Raw genomic sequence first — 12,964 nt, 5'->3', positions numbered from 1 at the left:
CATTACTTTTTGGGTTTGGAGGTGTGGCAAGAGGAGGGGCATTTCTTCCTGGGGCAGGGGAAGTATATTGTGGACATCCTTAGCAGATTCCACATGGAGGATTGTAGACCCATGTCGACACCGATGATCACCAACTGGAAGAAGCTTCATGCTTCGGATTCTGAGTTGGTGGATCCCACATTGTACAGGCAGCTGATTGGTTCCTTGATGTATTTGGTCAACACTAGACCAGATATCTGTTTTGCAGTCAACACGATGAGTCAGTTTATGTGTGAGCCTAGGAAGGTTCACTTGTTGGCTGTAAAACACATTTTGCGGTACTTGCAGGGGACAGTGGATTATGGTCTGGACTACAGGCAGGGAGATGGAGTGAGATTGGCAGGATACACTGATTCTGATTGGGCAGGTTGTGCTTCTGATAGGAAGAGCACTTCAGGGTGTTGTTTTGGTTTGGGTTCAGCAGTAGTGTCATGCTTCAGCCGGAAGCAGCAGTCAGTAGCACTGAGTTCAGCAGAAGCAGAGTATATGGCAGCCAGTCTAGCTAGTTTTGAGGCTATCTGGCTTCGCAAGATGTTGTTTGGCTTATTTGGTCAGCCGCTGAGACCTTCAGTGATTTACTGTGATAATCAGAGTTGCATTAAACTCATGGAGAATCGAGTATTTCATGACAGGTCAAAGCATATCGGGATCAGATATCATTTCATCAGAGACTATGTTCAGAAGGGAGTTGTGAAGCTTGAGTATATTTCCACTGATGAGCAGGTTGCAGATATCCTTACCAAAGCCTTACCATGGGGCAAGCATATCTACTTCAGAGACAAGATGGGTGTGGTGAGGAACACCTTCCTCGGTAAGAGGGAGTGTTGAAATTTGGTACCGGAGGACAGGTGGTTCCCTTAGGCTTTGATCTTTGGCCTAGGGAAAAGTGTCCAAAAGAATTTAATTTTTATCCTAAAATGACCTTATAATTTTATAAAGTTAAATATAATTTAAAAGTGACTTTAAGTGATAAAGTTACTAAGTCTAATTTTAAAGTGACTTTTATAAAGTCAATGAAAAATTAGAAAGGAACAGTGACTTTGGAAATAAATGACTAAGTGGGTCTTTATTAAAGTGAGGTGAATTAAAAAATAAAAGATGAGATTTAAATGAGCATTTAATCTCAGCCACTGATCTAAATCTATTTCAGATATTGGATTTAGAGATCACCCAAAAGTCACTTGGGTCACCCAAAAGTCATTTGGAGTTATATTAAGGGAGGAAAAGGAGGAAAATATCACATTCGATTCAATTCTTTCATGAGCAGATTGGGAGAAGGAGAGCAAGAGAGCAAGAGAGATTTCTGAGCAGGGAGGAGAAGGAGACAGCAGCTTGGCACACATTCCAAGGCAGCAGTTGAGCAGATTTGTACAATTGATTGAGCACACAATGAAAGGAAGATTTTGGCACGATTTTCAAGGAGAGGTTGGCACAAAAATCGAGGAGCAGTTTGCTGGTTTTTTTGCACACAAAACGAGGGCCATACAACAGTATTTAATGCTGAAAGTGGGCACAAAAATCGAGGAGACCGTACATCATTTATTGCTGTCCTGTTTGCTGTAATTTCCAGTTTGCTGTGAAGCATGGGAAAAGAGATAAGTTGTAAATTTTCTTGCTGATTTTTTGCTGAAAATTTCTCACTGTAAAAGGAAATTTTCAGAAATAAAGAAGAGCTGTCAAACTGGTTTTCCCCAAGAGTTGTAGGGGGTTTTTCCAGGGTCACATTGACCAAAAATCTCAGTGTTTAAATGTGTTTTAATGGTTGTTTATTACTCCTGATTTTTATTTCTGCAATTTCCAACATTCTGTAAAATTTCCAAAATTTATGTTTTCAGCAAATTTATTTTTTTCAGCTTGTTAAATGTATGGTTATGGGAAAGGGCATTTAACTATATGGGAGAAATAAGGAGAAACTGAAAATCGAGGTGGGAAAATAGAAATTTCTACAATGTGATACATCTGCACATTACTACATGTACACTAGTACCATAGGTACAACATGTACACAATACCACATGTACACAACACCACTTGCATGACGTGTGCACATCATCAAATGTACACAACACCACCTGCATAATGTGTACACAAAGCCACATGTACACTGTACTAGCTATACAACGTGTACACAATACCACCTACATGACATGTACACAACACCACATGTACACAGTGCCACATGCACAACATGTACATAGCATCACTTGTACAACATGTACAAAACACCACATGCACACAACACCACTTGTTCAAATCATGCAAACCACAGCATATGTACAACGTGCATGCAACACCTCATGTACATAGAACTGCATATCCAACATGTAAATATCATCATCTATACACGACATTGCATATCCAACATCCACAAAGCACCATATGCACACAACACTACATATCCATCATGCACATAGTACAATATGTACACAACACCACATATCAAATCATGTACATAGTACCATCGATACCCATCACTGCACATGCAATATACACGCAACACCATATATATATAACATGCATACAACATCATATATACATAATACTACATATACAACATGTACATAGCACCACATAACATATACGTACACAACACCATATGTACATAGCACTACATAAACACACACACAACACTATATGTACACATTACAATATATGCAACATCCTCGCAACACTATACATACCACCATGTACATAACATTGCATAAACAACATGTACACACTATATATATACACAACAATGCATGTGCACAACATCACAGATGTAACATGTACAACATATACAACATCTGCACAACAGTGATACCACACATCAAAAACCACACTGTCTCTACCAAGCAACCTTGCTTCCAATGTCTCTGTGCCATCACATTATCCAACTGTTAGTTATATAAAAAATAAATTATTACCTTGACACACTATTATCAAGCATTTTACCCTAAAATTGCTCACACATGTCAACAACATGTCCCAAATATCAAGACAATCATATCTATCAATTTGAAATCAACATTTACCAAGATAAACAATCATGTCATAATCAACTCATAGTCATTAGAGATAATGTTGCAACTATCACCTACTACACTTAAGTACATATAAACTATCTCAACACATATGTGTTAGTACAATCATCTTAAAACAAGATCATTTTAACACATACTCATATTATTCAATCCATCAAATATTCAAACAAGTTATAAATTTACCATGTTAGATAAATCAACTAGATGACATAATAGACACCAATCACTCAAACAACAAATATATGACATAATCAACATTCAAGCACAAACCAGACAATATAAGCAAGCTCATCCCTTGATGTATCTTAGGGGAGGCTATCTTGTCTACATAATTAACCCATATTAGCATGATATAACTTCACTATGTATCAACGCAAACATGAATAAGGTCATGATATCCATAACATTAACTAAGTGCCATGTTCACATCGTAAGCTCATAAACAATTGTCACTCATGCATAACAATAACATATGCACCATCAGTCTAGATTAGTGTGACATAATATCACAACATTTTAACTCATGCCCGAATGTCATAACCCTAACCATTTGCATAGACCAATCCAAATTAGTATGATACATATAACATCAAGTTCTTAATGTAATAACCCTAATCATCAAGTTACTAATATAAGAACAACAAGTTTCATAATATGCTTATCAACAACATATAACCTAACCATCAAGCTAACTATCGTATAACAACAACAATCTAACCTATAACATGCTCATCAACAACATATAACATGATCATCAAGCTAACTATCATATAACAACATCAGGCTAACCTATAACATACTCATCAACAACATATAACATAATCATCAAGTTATCTAACATAGAATAACAATAGCAATTCATAAAACCATAGGTTACCATCATTCATTGCTATCAGACACATGTGCATATGACTACACTAATCAACTAGCATCTATCATATGTGTACCCATAACATCAGTAGAAAGAAAGGCATACAAATAAAAATAACGAATATAACAATCCTTAACCTACATACCTTCATTCCCAACATACAGACCTATATGATGATATGTTCTTACCCTAAAGTCTAGTGTTTCAATCTCTCTTTGGTGATCTACATCTCCTCCTCTATCTCAGCGCACACATTAGCATCATTACATACCAATATCATTATTATTACCTAATTGCATACAATGACCGTATGCACACCAACCTTCACCATGAAAATGCATTCATACCAACATATAGACACCGACATGCATAAAAATACATATACAATCATACACTCATGACGACACATCCCACAACAACACCATTAACCTTCACATGGTGAAAAATGGTTGTGTAACTTAATTGATTGTTAAATTACTTGCATTTATATGTCAATTCGAGTATGTGAGCTTGCGAAGTAACGGTACACTGTATGTGCTAGGTGATTAGCTTTCAATATTTATGCATGATTGAAATGAATTGAAAACTTCAAAAGAAAATTATATTCTTTAATATAAACTATGAAAGTACTAAGTTCTTTGAAAGGCAATTAATGTTAAACTAGAAAACAAACATAAAGGTTATTGATCTAAGAAAACATGATATTTTACCCTATGAAAGCATGGAGATTTTGTTCTAAAAGTTACAAACCTTAATCTATGGAGTCATGAACATTTTAATATAAGAAATTATAAGCATTTAATCTATGGAAAGCATGAGGTTTTAATCTATGATAAGCATAAAAAATTAATCTATGTAAAAAAAAACATTCATGAGAATATGAAAGAAATGGAAAAAATCTATATTATTCTCACAGATCTCCAAGAGGCCCTCCTAAGGACTGTGAGATGTTGAAAATGTAGATCAAAAGAAGAGATTTAAATGACCAATTTCATTCATAGTTGCACCATATTAAAAAAAATACATTTAATGGAAAAGAAATAGAGTTCTCCTCCTTCAATCAACAACAACAATTACAAATTAAGATCATCCTTGACATCTCCTCCCTCCCCTCATTAAAGGGATTGAAATTTATAGATCTTTGAAGAAACAACATACTTAAGAGTTTTATTGCTACAATTATGGTCATTGGATCTTTATAGATAAGTTTGAAAACCATATCAAATCTAATTTCATTGATTTTTGGATCAAATATCAGCTCGAATCTGATCAAGTTTATCTTTATGCCATGGATTTTCTAAAGAACAACTCGTTCTGGCCCTTTTGTTGATTGTGCATTGAATGACAAATTGGAAACCATTTAACCACATAATTTCCAAAATAAGGCTCCAAATAACCTCAAAAATATCTCAAATGGTAATGAATTTGAGAGAACCTCCCATAGAGAACCTAATTGGGCCCGTGGTGAAAAACACCCATGTTTTTTTTCTTCTGAAATTCATTTTCATTTGCTCAGAAAACACGTTTGAAGTTAACTGGTAAAAATTGCTATGTTTTCCCTTTGAACTTTTGCTAGAGGTCCACACGTATGAGCTGGGTGGAGTTTGATGAATACAAATCCATATTGGAGGTTCTTCAAACCAAGTCCAAGTGTCATATTTCCTTCTAGAGTGGTTATACTACCTCAACAATGGAGATGGCTATGGTAACTTGACTAAATTGCAGAAAATTGAATTGGACTATTTGTCATTAGTAAACCATGCATAATTCTCCTTAATTTAATAAAAATAATGTAAAATGATGTTAATTAACCACTTAGACATATAGAGATACATCACAGAGAATTATGGTAAAAATTATGTCAAGTGAGTGAAATGGTGCAATAGATGGTTGGAAGTAATGGCTTAATGAATGACAAAGACAAGTGAGAATGATGACAAATCAGTGACCCAAAAATCCCTACAACCATGATCAACACCATGCAAATGTAAAAATCACATGGAATACAAGCATAAGGAACACATATGAAACTTACATGAATGCATGACTAACACACCACCCATCCAGCTTGAGTTGCGAACCATGCTCTGATACCACTCTCTAACACCCTCCTCCCACATCTACCCAACTAACTAACCAACTGAGGTAAACATGTGATGAGAAGTTACTATGATATGATTCAACCTCCTAATACACGTTAAGGAAATGGAACCAACATAAACACATGATACAAACTTTCAACATCAGCAATAGAACTCCTAAGAACCATATGAACATTTATGTTAACCAACCCCTGAGTCCTACTGATTTTTTAAGCCATTAAACCTATGGATGCTCCCATTCTATGGGCATGCCAGCTTCCAAAGAGCTCTGGACGTTCCCACAAGCCTACATCCCTATGTCCAAGGTCTATTTTCAGTAGACCTGTGCCAGAGTCTAAGGAATTTAAGGCACTTTTCAAGCCTAGAATTTCGGCCACTACCCAAAACTTGTTGTAACTTCCAAAATCCATGAAACACATGATGACAAGACTAATAAAATAAAAAAAAACTCTAGGACTAGGCCTAAACATCCCCAACCAAGACTGACATTTTGTCAAATACTTGGTATTAATATAATCTATAGGTGTAAATGACTAATCTAAGCATAGGGGTCTTATACTTATCTAAGATTCACTATGAAGAATTGTTTCCTTGTCACTTTAGCTGTCAATTCATCCATTAGGCCATCGATACATTGTTGATTAATATACAAGTAAAGACATGATGGGATCCATACATAGCCATTGTCATAATACATATTCCTAGCCAGAATAATAACAAAATAAGTACCAAGGATACATCAATCATAGAATCCACATATAAACTAGTATAATACTCATGAAATAAAAAGGAGAGATAAATTCATATTAATGATGCAAAATCCAACCCAGTATGGAACTACCACATTCATCCATTCATCGCCATGTCATATCTCTCTATAACCATTCACCCACGTGTCATATTACAAGCATGAATTTGCGATCTCATATAACACATCAATCCAAAACCATTAAGGGCTTCCAGAGGCCATCCGCCTTAACCTGTGAAATAATAATTCCACCTCACAGTTGGACATCACAAAACCATCACGATATTTTCCTCTACCCAAGCCTTTGAGGGCTCCAGAGCATTTGTTCCAACCAAGGTTGTTATCACCAAAAAACGTATCATCTAGCCTAATTTACTAGATGGATCGAAGTACACCATGTAAAGCAAATTTTACCATAGGAAAATTGCTTTCACTATGAGAAATTACTTAATAACCCAACTTTGTTAATTAATTTATAGTTAAACCCATGAATAATATCTAAATAAATCATTGTTTGTTTGATTTTCTTCTAGGAATAATTAATTAAACCTTTGTTTTATTATTATTCCTTATCAAATTTGACCCAATCTTGAAAAATAAACAGATAAATCATTATTTATCTTATTTTTCTATAATAATAACTAACTAATCACTAATTAATTATTATTCTTTGTTAAATTTGACTAAATCCCTTATTTTCATTGTTGCACTCATTGTTGTACTATGATTATTTTCATTGTCGCACACAATATTTTTGTTGGGTTTATGGATTATAGAGGAGAGAGACTCTGTAGATGCTGAAGATGTTTGAGTTTAGCCAAGAACCCATCCCATAGAGGGGGAGTAGTAACATTTATATGTTCTCTTCATAGGTGTTATTATTAAAGTATTCTTTACATATCTGGTTTCCGTTGGATGTTTTGCGGTTATTACTCTTTCTTTCACTGTTTAACTATAATTGCAGCATAGATCAGAATTTTGACAGGTTTTGTTTCTATCAATAGTTGCAGATCTACAATGTTTAGGAGTCATTTCGTTCAGATTGTTTTTCATCCACAATCTTAAGTGGGTTCTTTTCGTACATCGTTGAGAAGAAAACACTACAACAAATAGGCGACTCTGTTGGGTTTTATACTTCAGATCGAGAAACCTGGGTGACCTTTGCTTTTCAGCTTAGGATTTCTTATTTTTTCAATTCTATTAATGTTTCCTAGTGTTTTAACCCTGGGTGACCTAGATCTGATATATTTATGACTTCCATAAGCTTATTGGTTGTTTCCGCAGGTCACAGGAACCAGTTCTGGCAAAGGCAACATTTTTATTCTGAAATTTGAAGACCAAGAGTGTCAGACCAGAAATCACAATTTTCATCCCAAAAGGTGTGATCTAGGCTCTAGAACATAGCTTTCTACCGAAAAAGTGCAATTCATCAAAAAATAGGTCAGAACCTGCGATTTCTGGGTTTTAGGGTTTTTTTGAGATCTGTTTTTGGGTTTTGCTGAGAGTTGTCTATTGGGTGTCTGACCTTTGTCTTATCCTCCTTATTCCTTGATCCATTCTATTTTACTCGTCGAAGTCAAATTTAGACACCTTAAGGCTTCTAGTACACTTTCACCTTTCTCGGAGGAGTCTAGCTAAGTGAGAAGTCTGAGTTTTTGTAGCACTTTCAGCCACATTTTCTAGATCTGTAACCTTTTGATTCAGATTTGATAAGATATGTTTCTACCATCCATAGTTTCACATTTAAACTTGTTTTTTCATTCCCTTAGGGTCCCATCGGTTTCCCTAGGTGTTTCACCCATCTCCCTACCTTTTTACAGTGACTTTCCCCTCTAGTTTTTTGCTGTTGTCGCACCACTTTCTAGCTGCTCGGGGTGACCTGATCCCAGTCACACCAACATTTAGATCTCTTGACTGTTTCAGTGTATTTCCCATTGGTTTATCCACCAAGAAGTACAATGTTTGCAAACCCAGTTTGGGTGGGGTTTAGTTCATTGTTTTGCTATTCATTTTCTGTTATTTATTTCGGTTTATTTGCAGGAAGAGTTTTTCTTTTTTACAAACACGATTTTTTCTTAATCAATTAATACACTTGCACACACAAGCACACCTTAAGTGAAGGGTGCTTGCTTTACACCGCTAATCCAAGACTTAACATAATAAATTTATCTCACCGTATAAGAGACAAAAGATATATAGTTGATCTCCCCTCACCTTTTCTATGTTCTATGTGTCCTTCCATCATTAAGCCACTAAGGCGCATGTTGCAGAGACTATTAAGCCTTCAACCCCAATTTCTGCTTGGGCATATTACTCCTCGTTAGATTTGAGTTCATAGCCCTCTGAGTCCCCATACTGACTCTTCTCTTGGTCCTTATGATTGCTCATATGATTCCAAGCCTCCTTCACTGCCTATCATCACCATGTGTGGGCCCACAGCTAGTGTAGGAACCCAAACTGGTGGTGGCTCCGATAATATACCAGTGGTCACATCAGGTGGAACAGTCTTAGGAACCATTTCGGCAGCCCCCATGCTCCCCTTTATGGCTAGGTTAAGTCCACCAGATCTTAACCAGTTGATAAACAACCCCATACACCATGATGCTGGTTGGCCCTCTATGTCGACCAATATTCCCTCAAACATCCCAAAGTTTGAGGGTATTGCTGGAGAGGATCCTACCAACCATGTTCGATCCTTCCACATGTGGTGTTCATCCAAATCCATAACCAATGACTCCATTCGTCTTCAGCTCTTCCCATCCACGCTCACTGGAGACGCTGCAAAATGCTATGTAGACTAGCCCTCCACCTCTCATTCCATTTCATGACACTTGCTAAAGCATTCTTATCCTATTTCTAGTTACCTATCCGGTATGACACTGGTACTAAGTTATTGAACATATTCCATCAGTCTTCCACCACTCGCCTTTCTGACCATGTTCAAGAGTGGCATTGAAGGACGAGCACATGTTATGCCTTGCCTTTCAAAGACTTTGTTTATCTAGATTGGTTTCTCAAGAGGCTTTTATCCCCCATCAGGAAATATGTCATGTCCCATTTTCCTCAGACCGAGGAAGACACTCTCTAGACCGCTTTGAGATATGACTTGATTTATGCTCAATCAGGTTACGTCTATACCGTCATTCCTGACCTCCCTCGTCCTCGAAGTGCCAATGCACGGGGGGCATCTCACGCTGTCGACGGTATCTTGGATCTCTTTCAGAATCTTCTCCATACCATCAACAGAGTTATGGCTATTTGCAGGGGGCACCTGTTCCTCCAACATTTATGCCCCTCTTGCTAGAAACATGTTTCCAGGGCCCCAACACATCTACCAAATTGTTGCTCCTTCTTATGCATAGCCTCGTGCTCTAGCCCCTCAAGCATTAGCGTCGCAGCCTCTCATGCATCCTCAGCCCCTGTAGCCACATCCCCCTCAAGGACAAGTGTTTGCGTAGCAGAGTGATACCAATCCCCAGAATTCGAAGAAAACGAATAAGGGAAAGCGTAACAAGGGTAACTAGGGTAACCCAGTTAACAAGCCTAGTAAACCCCAGGGGAACAATCCTAACACCAACAACCAGTAATAGGGCAACCAACCCAAGCATAACAAGGATATTCGTATTAATAAGCTTTGTCCAAGTTGTGTTTTACATGGCCATTATACACATGAGTGTCCTCTTTTGCCCCAAATGCGCCAAATGTGGCAAGCTCAATTAGATTCTCGAGGTCAACAATCACCTCAGAATCATGTGCCACCTCAACCAAGCATGCTCACAAATCCTTTCCCTCAATAAGGATTTATTTCTGCTCAACCCTAGCTAAGTGAAGCAACCCACCTCCCCTAACCTTCAAGTCCTAGTGACTACCAGATCCTCAAGATGGATTCTGATGAGGTCAATACCTTTTATCAATAGCCAGCTGCTCAACACTCTGTTGTTACCATCTCAGTCGAGTCATCTAGATCCACCCACCCAAGAACTCCTCCTTTTATGGGTGCCTCACCTATGTTCACACTAGGAACCATTCCTCCAGGTCTTAACCATCTAGGAGCTATTCCACTGGGACATTACCTTGCATGCCAGATACCTTTCTTATTCCCCCCTTTAGCGGTATTTTTTGTCCCTAACATGTCTTCATTGGTCCTTCCTAATGTGACTTTGGGGATCCCAGTATGGTACATTGATCCTACAATGAACACTCTCCCTAGTTAGATACAACCTTATCATGCTTTGCCCTAGTTCAACCAGTCCCTACAACCCCTGCTTCTGCTTCAGCTCCATCATAACCTAAACAAGAACCAGCTCCTATTGCGAAAGCATCTGGACAGGGGTGTGAAGCCGAAAGGAAAGATTCAAAGGACAAGGCTCCCCAAGCTCCTCCAGCCCCTAAGGCCCCAAATCTGTCACCCCCATGCTCTTTGTGTCAAGTTGTTGGGCAGGCCACCAACAATTGTCCTGAACTTCATCAACTTAAACCTTTGGTTCATGAGGCATTCCCTGAGTCAAATATTCTAGAAGTCCATGTTAACTTATTGGTCCCACCTTAGAAACTCAAAACATTTTGCACAAACCACCCTTGTGCCCTGTGTGATCTTCATGGTCATTATTCCCAATGTTTCCCTCATCTCGATGAGTTTCACGATTGTTGTGGGGCAATTCGTGAATACGAGGCCACTCGTAGTGGAGCCTCTAATCCTCTATTTGTGGATTATAGTACCACTAGTCAACCAGAACAGGGAAATTTTGGCCCTACTATTGTGATCTCTCCCCCCGATGTCGAGATGATGAACATCGCAGGCCCCATTCTTTACCTGTCATCATTCTTGAGTTCCTCGCAGGAAAACCTTTATGATTTTTATTTGCACGTTTCTATCGAACCTCCTTAAAAAGAATCCCAAGTTTCAACATCAATAGATCCTCCATCTACCAATTTGTTGTCCACCATTCTTGATGATGCATATCTGAACCTTATTTCTTAGTTTGATGCACCAGGTAATGCCACAGCGTCATGTAGTTAGTCTTCCTCCCATCTGTTCATCTCCCAGCCTGATGAAGACACCATGGAAGCTATGTCTACCACTAACTACCTCTAACCTTAAGTAAGGGGGCTTTTCTTCAGAGGATTTTGAAGGCCATTTCCTTCTTAATTCTACCAAGGTGCTCTACCTCAAATAAATTCTGCTCATATCACATCCCTTTGATTTGCGTGTCTTTATTTCTTCCATGAATTTGGGTAGATTCCATCATCTCATTAGTTTTCTTCTAAACCTTTTAGATGGATTCATTATACCACACCGTATATCGGTCATCCCGACGGTTCAAGTCCCTTCTCCTGAAATCTAGCCTTGGCAACCTGGGCCATTTTTACCCCCTTACATATGTTAGTCCTTTCAAATGGTGTGTGCATTCGATTTTCCACCAATAATCAGGTTGAATATGATGCAGTGATAGGTTTTTTAGTCGATGCCCTCGCTCATTGCATCCTTCATCTTCATCGTTGTTTAGATTCCTTGCTACTTGTCATGTAATTGAATGGTGTGTATCATGTGCATAACCAAGTCCTATTTAGAAAATATCTATGAGTGAAGCTATTGATACGTGAATTTGAAACCATTACTTTTAGTCATGTGCCTAGAGCCCAAAATCTCTATGTAGATACGATTGCGAACAACATTCTAAATTGGCATTTATCACATGTATACCACAAAATATAACCACAAAACAAACAAATGGTGAACGAGCATCGTCATATAAAATGCATAATCATATTATGTATCATATAGTTGTTTAGAGCTAATAGCTCTAAATATATCTGGTACGCCCATAGCATACCAGGGGGGCACATAGGCCCCTACATTCCCTTTGGAGGATTTCGTGCCAAGTTGTGCTGAGATGCTTGAATCCCTTTTTTGAGCTCTCCAACACAATGGAACTCCACAAAATCCTCCTAATAGGGGCATCATTCCCGCCTTTTCATACCAGATCAACATCCTATGCTTGGGGGCATGATTTGTTTTCCTCTGGCCATCTTCTCAATTAAGTCTCAGCCTAAATCCCACCAAATCTAGGTATGGTCGATTATCCTCCCATTCCTTGGATAGTTGGTCCTACCAACCTCTACGACAAGCCATATGCACATCACATATCGTAGATGTTTGATACCATATCTTCAAATATTC

This window comes from Pinus tabuliformis, chromosome 8 (assembly GCF_031772625.1).
Source record: "Pinus tabuliformis cultivar Carrire ecotype Pingquan chromosome 8, CPIR1, whole genome shotgun sequence".
Taxonomy (NCBI): Eukaryota; Viridiplantae; Streptophyta; class Pinopsida; order Pinales; family Pinaceae; genus Pinus; species Pinus tabuliformis.
Note: the sequence above shows the minus strand (reverse complement) of the source record.